The 14560-nt window shown below is 43.0% G+C and overlaps 1 protein-coding gene and 1 pseudogene across 3 annotated transcripts in view; both read right to left on the reverse strand.

Annotated features, from left to right (window-relative positions):
• PTPRG (protein tyrosine phosphatase receptor type G) overlaps nt 1–14560 on the reverse strand; it is a 698717-nt gene that overhangs the window by 135967 nt on the left and 548190 nt on the right. The window lies entirely within an intron of this gene.
• On the reverse strand, nt 11424–11517 carry LOC118760321 (U2 spliceosomal RNA; annotated as a pseudogene).

A 14560-nucleotide genomic window follows, 5' to 3' on the forward strand; every position in this document is an offset into this window, starting at 1 on the left:
CTGAACATCATGATACACTGATCTTCTTGAGGAGTTCATTTCTTGCCTTCATCCATGGGCAGTGCTCAGCAGATAAATGGGGTGCTCAAAAGGCTTCATCACAAATTAGGAACAATTTTAGAAATGATATGCATGGTAGTGTTTCTGGTACTGGCCAGGAAGCTGACATAAGCTACAGGTGCTCAACTGGCTTCCCCCAAGGCTGGGAGTTCCTGACGAAGATGAAGAATGCACTTGTTACTTGAAAACGTAAAGTCCTTCATTAAGACAATCTTAATACAGGTAGACACTGTAAAGCAGGGCGGTCTAGGCTTTTGGTGTGGCATTAACATGCTGGGTTTGACTTTAAGCTCCCCTCCCCAGGAAACACCAGGTCCATACCACCCACATGAGAAACTTGCATGGAGTTCCCTGGGGGCCAGATATTTGTGTACTGAACCATTTCTGTCTCTCTGTCCGTCAGATCAATTAATTGAGAATAAAATGGGGGGAAGTGCGCTAGTTAGGCCCTCTGGTTTTGAATTCTAACCAGTCTAAAAGATCTGAACTGAGGCAAGTTATTTAGCTATTCTGCAGTTGTTTCTTCATTGGTAAAATGGGATAGTAATGGAATTGACGGTATAAGGCTCTGAGTTTAAAATGAGTTAATGTTAGATGAGGGTTTAGGAGAGTGCCAGGGATAGACAAAAAGTACGTGAGCACTTGTTAAATGAGTATCAGTATAAAAGAAGAGTGTAGTTCCAGATCCATCCTGGTCAGAGCATTCTGTCTCTAAACTTAATTCTAATTAGTCATTTGAATTCAAAACATTCCTATCCCAGCCACTTACTGGATGAGACAAATATTTCAAACACTACTTATACCACTACTCATTCTATTATACCATAATCAGCAGGCACTGTGCATTACTAGATAAAAGAACTGCAAAGGAATGAGTCTCATATTCTCCTTTCAAGGATTCTGGGTGCTGTATGCAGACAATATTATATTTTAATAATTAATTGTTCATCAAAGAAAATGATGAGGAACAGGGAAGCTAAATTCAAAGTTATTCAAATTGCCAGAATGAATAATGTATGACTTTTATATTAAACACACACTGTATTAAGTAGTCTATATTTCACCCAGCCCTGTCTTTCATTTTTGAGCATTTTGAATGACAATATGAATAATCAGCTGGGGAGGTTTATTTACAAAAGGAAATATCCTATTTGAATGCAAACACAGTCTATCTGAAGATGATCAATTTTTTCTTATCAATTAGGAAATTCTGTATGAGGCCTTTAAAGTCATGGTCAACCATTAAACCGAGCATAGCCCAGTTACACTTGAAGTTCCTTTTCAACACTAAATTATATCTGGCTGATTCTGTTCAATTTCTTATTTCTGATAGCAGTGCCAGGAGGCAATTTTTAATTAAAGAAAATTTGAAAGATTCAAACATGCATAATAGGATTAAAAATGTGATCATTAAAACATTAGATGATAATCATTTGATTGATTGCATTTTTCGTGTGTTAATGACCTAACATTTTCAATGCTTGGTTATATAGGAAAAAAGGAAGCTCTTTATAAAATATGCTGAGCCATCAATATACCCAGGAGAAATCTGAGCAATAATCAAGAATTACAGGTTAAAGAATATGCACACGCACAGGCAACACGCTATTTCACTGGAAGAATGGACAGAATATGGTTGTTTCTTGGGGCAGAATGTCTGTATTGGGGTTGGCACTGTGGAGCAGCTGGCTAAGCTGCAGTCTGTGATGCCAACGTTGCATAGGAGCGCTGGTTCAAGTCACAGCTGCTCCACTTCCAAACTAATGTTAAGGGCCTGGTAAAAGCAGTGGAAGATTGCCCAAGTGTTTCGACCCCTGTGTGAGTGTGCCAATGTCACAGACCCTGAGGGAGTGCCATGCTCCTGACTTTGGTCTGATGCCCTGGCCACTGGGGCCATTTGGAGAATGAACCAGTAGATGAAAAAGTCATTCTCTCTTTGTGTGTCTTTGTCTCTCTCTCTCTCTCTCTCTCTCTTCCTCCACCCCCCCCCCCCACATCACTCTGCTCTCAAGCAAATAAATAAATCATAATTTGAAAAAATCTTGTAGCACTCTTAAACAACGCAATAAAAAATTTAGGGAAATGCTTGAGTCCAATCTTCTTGTTTTAGCCTAGCAACTGTTTTGTTTCCTTATGATTGTCTGAAACTTTTTTTTTTAAGGAAAAGTAATGAATTTTTTTTTTCCTAAAGCTTAAGAATCTGGGCAGGACCAGACTTTTTTTTCATGTTGGGGAGAACGGAAAGAGTAACAGAGTAAAGACTGGGGCATGAAGTCTTTCCATAAATAGGGCGAGATTTATAAGAGCAGTACTGAAACTGTAGTGTGTATGTGGATCACCTGGGACACTCCTGAAAATGCAGATTTGGGGCCCAGCGGCGTGACCTCGCGGCTAAAGTCCTCGCCTTGAACACGTCGGGATCCCATATGGGAGCCGGTTCTAATCCCGGCAGCTCCACTTCCCAGCCAGCTCCCTGCTTGTGGCCTGTGAAAGCAGTCGAGGACGGCCCAAGGCTTTGGGACCCTGAATCTGTGTGGGAGACCTGGAGGAAGTTCCTGGTTCCTGGCTTTGGATCGGCACAGCACTGGCTGTTGCGGCTCACTTGGGGAGTGAATCATCGGACGGAACATCTTCCTGTCTCTCCTCCTCTCTATATATCTGACTTTGTAATAAAAAATAAAATAAATCTTTTAAAAAAAAAAGAAAATGCAGATTTTGACTGAGTCACTCTGGGTAAAACACAGTCTTTTGAATAATGTGATGCTGCTGGTTTGTGAACACACGCCAGTGGCCACTGCCTACGTAGACTGCATTGATGGGCTCTGACCCTCTGTGGCCTCATCCATGTACAACCTCTGATTCTTAGATACAACCATACTGGCCTTTTTGCTATACTATATCACAGGGCCTTTGCACTTTTTCTCTCTGAGGTCTACCCTGACACATTAAACAAATTTATTTATTTGAAAGACAGAGCTATAGAGAGGCAGAAGAGATAAAAAGAAGGAGGGGGAGAGGGAACAAGAGAGTGAGAGAAAAATCATCCACCTTCTGGATCACTCCCCAGATGGCCACAATGGCCAAGGCTGAGGCAGGCTGAAGACAGAGGCTTTGAGGCTCATTTGGGTTTCACACATGGGTGAAAGGGGACCAAGCACGTCATCATTTGCTGGCTTCCCAGGGAGCATTAACAGGGAGCTGGATCATAAGTGGAGCAGCTGAGTCTCAAACCAGTTCACAAGGCATGTTGGAGATGCAGACAGTGACTTAACTTGTTGCCGTAACAACAGCCCTAATAACTGTTTTGAACATTACAATTTTAAACAAATGCTCTTTGAGAAGGAATAGTTCGACTTCAGACCTGAAAGCAGTAAGGAGATTAAGTGTTGGACGTAACAAACTTTTCAGGCAGTTACAAAAGCCAGCATAAAGGCACTGCTTGGAATGAGGTAGGAGTGAAGTGAAGTGAAAGTAGAAGGAAAAGTTCATTAACCCCGAGTTTAGCAAGATCAAGGAAGGAGATGGGAATCACCTGCCAGATAAGTACAATCTACAGTTTGGCTAAAACCAGTGAGGAGGGGCTGGCATTGTGGTACATAGGGTTAAACGCTTGTATCCCATATTAACATGTACAAATTCGAGATAGCCTGCTTCCAATCCAGCTCCTTGTGAACGAGCCTGGGAAGGCAGTGGAAGAGGGCTTGGCCACTTGCCACTCAATGTGGGGGCTCTCACTGGGGTTCCAGCAACCAGGCTTCAGCCTGGCCCAGCAAGGCTGGCGCAACCATTTGAGGAGTAAACATGTAGGTTAAAGCAATTTCTCCCTAAGTCTCTCCCTTTCTCTCTGTGACCTTGCTTTTCAAAGATAGAGAAATTTCTCTTCGTTTCTCTGTCACCTTTCTTTGCAAATAAACAAAGAAAGTTGTCCATGAACCAAACCCCAGAGAATAGCTGGGTTTAAACAATATCCTAGATTGGCCAAGGAGGAAAACAAGTCTCAGAGAGGAAAAGGCAAGGACTGAATTTGCCCAGGACCATGGAGAGGAAATCTTGGTCCCAGATGCCAGGTACTGGGTCCATTCGTCCTTCCCTGTGATACAAACAAGATCCTGCAAGGAAATCCCACTGTAGACTGAAAAACACTTTTTGGTTTCTTATTAAGCATCCACATGGCCCTGAGGCCCCACACGACCTGGATTCCTCTACAGTCTTTTTCAGGCCTTCCCTCCTTGCTGTCCACCCGGCTGCCTCCTCACCTTCCTAGTTTCTTCTTTCTAGGATGCTCCTTTGCCCACTCTCTCCACATGGCTCTGTTCTTTTCACCCTCCAAGGACCTGTTCAAAAGTCACTGTCTCTAGGTGGGTGATGTGGCACAGTGGGTGTGGTGTGGCACAGTGGGTTAAGCCAAGAGTTGGGATGCTCACAGGTCACACAGCAGTGCCTGGGATCAAGTCCCGCCTCTGTTTCTCATCCAGTTTCCTGTAAATCATTGGAGAAGGTAACAGTATACAGCTCAAGTGCTTCACTCCATCACCCATGTAGGAGACCCTGAAGCAGGTCCTGGCTCCTAGCTTCAGCCTGGACCACACCTGGCTTTTGCAGGCATATTGGGGGTGAACCATCGGATAGTAAACCTTTCCCTGTCTCTGCCTCTTTCCTTGTCACTTTGTCTTTCAAATAAAAAGTTTTTTTTTCTACAAAAGTCATTGATTGCCTGCCTGAAAACTCATTTAGTATAAGTATGCATAGCTTTCAAGACGTTTCTGCTTTAAAATCAACATCTTTTAATTCTACTTTCCATGAAAATGTTGAAGACTCCTCTGCCATTACCTCTCATATGCCACACTTAGTTCATTTCCTTCCCAGCACTTGCTCACTTATTTCCTGTCTTAATCAGCAGCTGACACAAGAGCAGCCATCTTGCCTGGAGACATATATCCAGTACTAAAACCTCAGGACAAAACAGGTGTCTAACATGAGAAAGGGGATCAGACAAGCCTAGTGGCAGTGGGTGTATTTTAAATATTCCATAAATCCTAGACATTACATTTCCTTACAACGATGTCAGCATCAATCAGAAATGCATCATGACTTCCTCCCCACCAATAAAGGCAATGTTTTACTAATGGAACAATGACAATGTATAAATTCAAAGCATTCTGATTTTAGAGTTGCTAAAATATGAAGAAATAAGTGTCTTGATGAGCTAGCATATTTCTATAATTCAACAGGATTCACCACCAAAGGACCTCTTAGTTTTTCGAGGCTTACACCAGCTGGCATTGGAGTGGTTCTGTGTGAACCATAGACAGGGATGCCCACAGAGCAGGTGGCAACATTGTCACACATCGGCATATAGTAACAGCCTCAGTCTGCTCTTCACTGACTCCATTCCACACAGCAGGGCAGGGTGCAGAAATTCACCCAGGCTCTGATGTGGCCTTTCTTTATATGAGGCCTCATAATCCCAAGAAGCAGCTATCAGCATCCTGCTGTGGCTGAGAATCTACCCAAGGTCATGGGCTCAACAAACCTGACAAATCTGTGCCTCACTTACAGCCTGTGGCACTAGTTCATATTGACCTCTTGAGCTGGCTGGAAGGTTCCATTACAACCATACTGTGTCACCCAGCTATATGTCCAGCACCCAACACAGGGCTTCATTTAGTAGATCTTTTATGCATGCCTGAAAGAAATATATCAAACTAACTTCTTGTATAACTTTAATGCAAAATTAAGCAAACTATGGCCCACAAACCAAATCTGGCCAAATCCATAAAATCGGATGTTATATTGGCATACATTCATGTCCATAGCTTCCTGTGCTCTGTGGCTGCAACAGAGTACATGGCTGGCAAAGCCTCAAATATTTGCTTTCAGTCTCCTTTAAAGAAAGTTGGCTGGCCCCTGCTCCTAACAGAAGGGCAGAGCATTTAAGAGCCATAGAGACAAGCAATGTCATGCAAGCTTCAATAGGGCAAACTACATGGGGAGGCCGGAAGCATGGGGCTTATTTTCGCCTCCGAAACACTTTCTACCTGTGGGCAGAGGATTAAAGGCACACCTCCTCATGTTCCCTGCAGGCATACTCTCGAGGAAACCCCAGAGGCCCATGATGACAAACAAAAACAAAAACAAAAACAAAAACAACAACAACCCCCCCCCCCCAAATCTCTAGTGTTGTTAGGAAGTTTAAGCATAGGAAGGAGGGAGAGAGCCCACCTGCTTAATCAGACTCCCATCTTCAAGCACCTGGAGAGAGAACATTCATGAAAAAGCCAGCCCACCATGGTTCCAAAACCTTACAGCCCCACTGACTGTTGCTAATGATTTCAGTGAACCAAACACAGCAGCATTTTGATTTCAATAGTTAAAGACAAACTATAAGATCATGTTTTTTGTCAATAATTAAGAAATCATGGAATATTCAAAATTTTCAGGCTGATAAGGACAGGTCCAGGACTGCCAATGAACCAAGGCACTGCTCTCCTCTCTCCTTGGTAGGGCTGTTGTAGCTATAATGGATATGAGATGGCCATTTTTTAAAACTCTCAGTCAGTGACCTAATGGAGGAACTGGAAGACACAGGAATTAAGTGAGTTTGGCAATAGTAAATTAGTTGACACTGGGATTTAGACCCTGGGCTGACACAGGAGAAAAAGAATGCATTTCAGAGCCTAATGCAAATGAGGCTCAAATCCTTGTTCTTGTGCATGAGTAGAAGATACATTATCCCCAGTTTCTAGATCCCATTTTACTCATCTGTGAAATGGGAGGAAGATCTCACTGTGTTGCTGCCGGGACTAAATGAGACAGTAGGGACTGTCCAGCCAAGGCTGGGTACACAGTGTGGGATGAGCAGAGGACAGGCTGATGCTTGTTCACCTCATTACCCTTCCTCCTGATCCCCAAAGGCCTAATGACCCCAAATCATCGTTGTCATTCTCGTCTTCATCATTTCATTTTTTGGAGCTCAACTACATCATGCAACACAGATTTAATTGCAAACAGCCAGGTGGCAATGGAGGCAGAACTCAAGAGCTTTACAATCACTCCCTGTTCTCAAATGGCCTCCATTCAACAAGTAACAACAATAAGGATGACCACAGTGGGGACAGGGAGGCAAAGATGACAGCCAACACTGGATGCTTACCCTGTACTAGGCACAGTGACATATGTTAAGGCACAGAACACTCAGGAGAAACCCACAAGACTGGTACTACCCAGATCTCACTGAGAGCTGAGCAAACTCAGCCACACACTGTCCAGAGGGTACAACTCATTGAGCAGGACTGGTATTCTACAACACAGCTGGAGCTCTCACACAACAGTCCCTCTCCTAGACCAAGGTACCACACACACGGCATGCAACAAGGGGCAGAGAAAGAAAGTCACACGAAATGGCCCGGCTTAATAAGCATAGCAGTTAAAGTCCTCGCCTTGAACGCGCCAGGATCCCATATGGGCATCAGGTCTAATTCCGTCAGCTTCACTTCCCCATCCAGCTCCCTGCCTGTGTCCTGGCAAAGCAGTTGAGGAACAGCCCAAAGCTTTGTGATCCTGCACCAGCATGGGAGACCTGGAAGAGGCTCCTGGCTTTGGATTGGCTCAGCTCCAGCCGTTGTGGCCACTTTAGGGGTGAACCATCGGACAGAAGATCTTCTTCCTCTCTGTCTCTCCTCCTCTCTATATATCTGCCTTTCCAATAAAAATAAATCTTAAAAAGAAAGTCACACGAGGAAGCTCTAAGCCTATTAGTAAGCATGTTTGCAGTAGACAACAGAAATGTTGTCTTTGCTCTTCACAGCCCATTGAAACAATCCAGAAAAGGACATTTCCCTGGACTCCATCATCAAGTAAAAGATGATGAAATACTCAGAAAGAAGGATGGCCAGATGAATGTGTGACTCAAATTCAAATCCAACCACAAAAGCATCATATTGGAAGTCCTTTTATGTGTTCACATCATTGTTAACAACACTATTAGTGATAAAGCAGAAGCTTCGCCCTATGCCATTTCCTGGCTTCAGCTAACAAAAGAAGTGGAAATAGCTCGCATTTATGGTGGTGGATGGGATGCTCCCATATCCAGGAAACTGTGGAAATGGCTTACGTGTGCCTGTTTCTAGAAGATTTTGAGATCAAAGGTGTTCAGATAAGCATCAGCACTTCCCGAATGCATATAAGACATGAGCCAATTAGCCAAGACTACAGTGCTGTATATTTATAGCACACTTCAGGAAAGTTCCATGTAATTAGATGCTGGAAACATACACTTCAAACGGGAAATTCTGTCGCATGATAAGACGTCCAAAATATCAGTGAGCTGTAGATAAGACAGCAATGGTTTTCCTATTCAAAATGAAGGAACTAATTGCAATGATTTCTTTCTTTGAGGTCACCATTTAAACAGAACCCTCATTAGTTCAGTTGAAACACACTTGGATTACGTGCTGATCTGGGCAAGATCAAAACTGAAGCCCATCTCTGTGAAGTCTATTAAATGGTAAGTAAAGACCTGAGTATTTACATTATCCCAGTTCAAACAAACTACTAGGTGAAGGGAATGCTGCTGGCAGATCTGTCACAATAGCCACACAATAGATGAGGCAGGTCTGGCCAACGTTTTCTACACAAAAGGAGAGAATAAACGTGTGGTGCTGAGCAACCTCTATCATGTCACTGCTCAACTCTGCCTGCCAGTACAAAAGCTCTATAGGCAGTATGTACACAGACGAGCTTGGCTGTGTTCCAATGAAACTTCTTTGCCAAAGCAAGTAGTGGCCTGGACTGGGCCATAGATAACAATTTGCTGACCCTGATCAACAGGGCAGTTGGCACATTCTTGGTACCCTTGTTTCTTTAGATTTTCCCTGTTTCAGTGCTCTCAGTGGCATCACTCACAAGGTACCCACTTTCATTATCCTCATTCTACAAGGCAGAAACTCAGGGACAGGAAGACTCAGCAATTTGTGCAGGATCTCACTGTCCTCAAGTTAGAGCTCCAGCACTCACGCAGGACGAACCTGAACACTGAATGCACGGCTTTAGAAAAATATAACAGTCAAGTCTTGCAAGTAAAAATTGGCAAACACCTCTTTTATTAAAAGTTTCCACAATGCAGACTTATCTGTAAAGCTGATTTCCAAGGTCCAATGACACATGTGTATGAGCACAGGCAATCACTATGCAGGCAAATAACTGTAGTTTTTGCAGCACCAAGAATGGCAGAGATAGAAAACAAACTATATATATATATATAGTTTGAGTCCTATATATATATATATATATATATCTATAGATATATATATCTATAGATATATTCTCCATGAGACTAAGATTTCCTGAATGGCAGGAAAAGTCTTACTTTGCCTTAGCACCTTGACTAGTACATATGGGCAAGTAGTGGACAAGCTCTGGATCAAAAGAACTTAGAGTTTGTATTACTCCAAATAGACAAGATTCCTTCTAACCAGGCCAACCTTGCTGCTGGTTTGTAATGATGCAGATGAGCATCACAGCTCATAGATTTATGTTTCCCCAAAGCCCCCAGTTCTGAGATCGGTCCTTTTCTTCCAAAGTCCATGCAAGAAACTTTGCTTTAGCATCAGCCAGAGAGTATGTTGAGATCTGGGAGTCCAGAGACGGGCATGAGGATCCTGGGTGATGATGCCAGACCGTGGTCCTAATAAATGTCTCTTCAGTTGCTCTTCCTATGGGAAGTATGTGATGAGCTTTCCTCAGGACTGGAACAAGCATGTGAGAAGCCAAGCAGAGAGCAGAACACAAGACAGTCTGGAAGCAGTAAGCGCCAGCTGCATATCATGAAGACCTTGCTAGCAACTTTGGCCTCGGTCACTTCTTCAACCACGAGCCTGGTGCACTACCTGTTTTGCCTGCCTGTCAGTGGAAAGGAGACTAAAGTGGTTGTACCTCAGGGGGTTTTTTACAGGATTCAGAGATGTCGTTGGCCTAACAAACCCATTCCTGAGGCAAAGTCAGTAACAGCACAGCTGCAGTGAGGCACCATGTGTCTCTAGAAATGTCAGAAGTTACTCCCTCTTTGTTGATTTGTATTTTTCTAAACATTACCAGGGGGTATTGGCTTTCCAAGTCATCCCTTATGAGTACAATCCTGACACTGCCATAGGACCTTCACTGGTCCACAATCAAATTGTAGAGAGAACAAGCGGCCTGCTGGGGACAGTTACGGCAAAAAGTATTTAAGGAAGTGCTGCCACTCCCCTCTTTGTTATAACATCCCTTGTCCCAGAGGAAAGCACTGTCTGAATCTCTTCCTTTCTAATGCTAATTGTCTCCTTTGATGGCAAAATCAAACACAGGCAGAAAGGTGAGCAAAATCATTGCCAAATCATCGGAAATAACCATCACTTCACTTCCATTTTAGTTTTAGCACCCACACACATACTCCCACATGATATAAGTTACATTTCACAATTTTGGGAACTTTCAGTTGAAGGATTCAGAAAGTATTCTGCATCCAGTTTCTTGTGTTCCATGTCATGGTTTTTGGAAGTACCCGTGTTGTTGAGTGATGCATTTTTTCAACAAGGTGAGATGCTCTTTTTCTGTGACTACTCCTTGCTATATTTATCCAGGATTGCTAATGCCGGGTCTCTAAGGCATTGCTAGGTATGGGTAACTAGGAAAATCAGTGCCACAAATATTCTTTGTACATTTGTATCTGAGTTTCTATAAGGGATAGCCAGAGGAGTGGGACTCCAAGACCAACTTATGTAGAGCTAGATTGTGTGCAAAGAGTCAAAAGCTTCTCTCCAGAAACTTCGCAGAATTCCTGCCTTTCACATCCTTGCCAACCCTTGCCACTAACAGAACTTAGCACAGGCTGGTATAGGCTGCAAGATTTTTTTTAAAGCTTTGTGGCTGCAAAGATTTTTGAGAGACTAATGCAAAATATATATATAAGCTATTTTTAACACAAACTGTCAAATGGATAAACTTAAAACAGTAATGGGGAAATTTTTTTTCTGCCAACAGTCATTTTTAAGTATATAATACCATTTGTGGGCCAAATAATCAACTTAATAATTAGCCTGCTATAGATTTAGTAAATTTTGAGTCCTGACTGCCATTGCCCTTGTAGGGCCAGACTGAATAAATCATCAGATGTTCCCCACGGTTGAACCTTAACACAATTATGTGCTGAGTTTTTCTATCATACCTATGCAATTATCCTCTGCAAAGAGACACATAATATTATTACGTAAGAAAATCTCTTCATATCCCTTCCCAGTTCCCAGCCCTACTATGCCTCTTACCAGCATGGATTAGCTGGTTAACGGATCTCTTCCTGAACTTCACCGAAAAGAAGCCACTTACGTATGTGCTCTTGTTTTTTGGTGTCTATCATTCATCATTTTAAACTGATAAGAACAGATACTACACTCGATCTTAGCCAAAAGGCCGAGAAGCGATTCATCAATCATTTTAACTCACTGCATACTATTCCATTACAGAAACATCACAACACATGTACTCCCACTGACACGTATGAGTTATTTCCATCTTGAGACTGTTATGAACCAGCATGACTCCCACACTAAACAATAAATGCTGGCTCTGAGGCGTGGGGATGGCAGAAACAGCACTACAGCTTCCAAACAAGCTGTACCATCTGCATTTCCCAACATGCAGCGAATTCCAGCTTGGAGTCGGTTTGTTTTTCTTTTGAGTGTGGGATGCAGGCATCTTTACTGCTAACCTAAACACCATTCTTTGTTTATAACTGCCATTATACATCCTGACCAGTGACATGACAAAACTGTGCACGATGAAGGACATCAGAAGTGACAAGGTTGGGAGGTGTCTCCACATTTATCTTTGCCACAGGAACCCTGGTCCCAGAAGGTAGGCTAGAACAAACAAGATCGGCGGGGGTGGGGGGGTAGAGGTTCGGCTTTAGTACCTCTTGGAAACACTCATGCAGGTGGTCCGCACCTCCCTGGACAGTCCTGGCTCTCCTCCCTTTCCGCTAAGACCTGGAATGACGCTAGATTCGGTACAGAAAGGATGAAGTCAAAGATGAAGGGGCTAAGAGAAGAAACCCCTAAGGGTGAATTCAGGAGCAAACTAGTCACTTAAAGACGCTGCTCTGCAAGGAGAGCTGTGATTGTGTCCTACCCGCCACTTCCATGGCTGGATTTTTGAGTAGGAAGGCTTGCAAGAGCCTCATTCTGTGACATTAATAGGTGATAATTTATTTTTGTCCTTTGATTGATTGCTTTCTTGGAAGAGCCTGGAGAGGGAAGATAAGGAGAACAGCTGTCTCATTCTGACCAGATTTCCTGGTGTCTGAGGGTAGTTTCTAACCCCTGCCCTCAAGCATCCTCTAAAGGAGGAAAAGCCTTCCCGTGTCACAGTCAGGGCAAGAGGACAGTGACCTTGGCAAAGAGGAGCAAAGAGATGACACCCAACTACTGAACAGCCAGCACTGGGACATCTCCTTTCAGACACAGGAAAGTGGGGATGGGCTTTGACCCTTGGAGGCAGTGGCGATGGCCCAAGGACATAGGTACTTGCACCCAGATGGGGGTCCTGGACTGGGTTCTCATTCAGGCAGGCCACGGCAAGCATTTGGGGCACAAACAGGCAAATGGAAGAGCGTGTTCTCTATTTGTCTCCCAGTGACTCTGAAAAAAACAACCCCAAACCCAAAACCAGAAAAGTGGCTTTTTAAAAAAAAAAAACTGATTTAGTATGGGCATGTTTCAATACCTGCTTGCTAGTACGAATATACATACGAAATAGCCCCCAGTGCTTTCTTTGGGTGGATACCATAACATGGTAGGCCCAAAACAGGAAAGAAAAAACCATACTTTTTAGTCAACAAAGAACGTAACATGGTTTTGGTATCATTGACCAAGTAGGTACGAAAGTTACAAGGGGAAGCTCTATTTCTGTATTTCTACAGCAAATTCCATATAGTTGTGTGCATGTGTTTAAGAACTGGGTTACAATATTTAGGTTAGGTGTGACTGTTCACAAGTACTGCTCATCACAAACAAAAAACTTTGTTTATAATGAAATCAATGTAGCCCACAGTAGATATTGGTGGAAGGACAAATAGAATGATTAATTGCTTCAAATTATTGCCCAATTATTGCTGAATGGATACACACAAAGAACCACAATCAATGGCAAATTGTCTCACAGTTTTCCATTTGTTTTTCTACATGGCTCTCGAGCCTATGAAGAACACAATATACACAGAACAACAAACATACCAGAAATTGGACTTCATGGGACCCATGGGTTTCTAGGATGTCTCTCCCCAGTGCCAGAGACAATATTACAGGGATCACAGCCTAGAGCACGCCAGATCTTCTCCTATAGAAACCTCCACCTCTACCAGTCTTGACTGAATTCTAAGCTTCCTTCTCTGCCTGGACAATCTTTTTTTTATATATATATTTCTTTTTTTAATTATTATTATTTTTTAAAATTAATTACATTGCATTATGTGACAGTTTCATAGGCTCTGGGTTCCCCCAACCCCTTCCCATGACCTTCCCCCATGGTGGATTCTTCCACCTTGTTGCAGCATTACAGTTCAAACTGAATCAAGATTTTTTCTTTGCAAACATATACCAAGCATAGAGTCCAGCATCTTATTGTGCCTGGACAATCTTAATGTCCACTTGCCTAATCCCATGTCTGAGTTAAGTTTGCTGCTTCCCATTTTTTAATGCTGTGAAACTCATCTTTCCCAAGAGTTGAAAACTTCATGAGGGTGTTTACATGTACTTTATACCCACCCTTGTGGTACACTTCTATTAGGTCCTTAATAACAGAGGACAAAGTAAACCAGTGCTGTTTCTAAGAGCCTCTAAATACTGTGAAAAGGAGAGATCAAGAACAACCTTTCCGAGTGTGATTAGGAAGGTGTCTTTCAAAGGAAAGTGACAAGGTCTTGGGTAGCCATGGGAGTGTACCCCTGAGGTCTTCATTTCAGTGACAAAGTACACGCTGGGGACTCTGACTAGTGTGCACCCTGGGATCGCGCTTTCTTGGATTCACATAGTGATGGAATGAGAGGCAGGCCAATCCTGCATAATGCAGACTTCCTTCTGGGTCTTCTGATGGTCTAGCAGAACCTTTCTCAAAGTGGCCTACAACCCATCCTTGGAAGTTCCATGTTCCTTTGTGGAGGTGTCAGACTCACACTGTGGTCCTACGAGTCATTTCAGCTGAAAAAACACCCAAAGGAACTTCAAAGAGTGGAAAATAGTGTTCACAGATTAGCTCTACTAAGTGCAAAAAGTAGAAGCCAGTGCATGATTTTTCATTAAACACATATTCCGTGAACCAAGACTCCTTACATGCAAGAACTTCAAAAAAAAAATTTTCCACCAACAAAAAATCATCTTTAAATTCTATTTTCCGTGGACATCTTTTAAAGAGAGATAGAGAGACTGGGAGGGTGAGGAAGAGGCCACGGAGAAGCTGGAAGCCAGGAACT

This window comes from Ochotona princeps, chromosome 21 (assembly GCF_030435755.1).
Source record: "Ochotona princeps isolate mOchPri1 chromosome 21, mOchPri1.hap1, whole genome shotgun sequence".
Taxonomy (NCBI): domain Eukaryota; kingdom Metazoa; phylum Chordata; class Mammalia; order Lagomorpha; family Ochotonidae; genus Ochotona; species Ochotona princeps.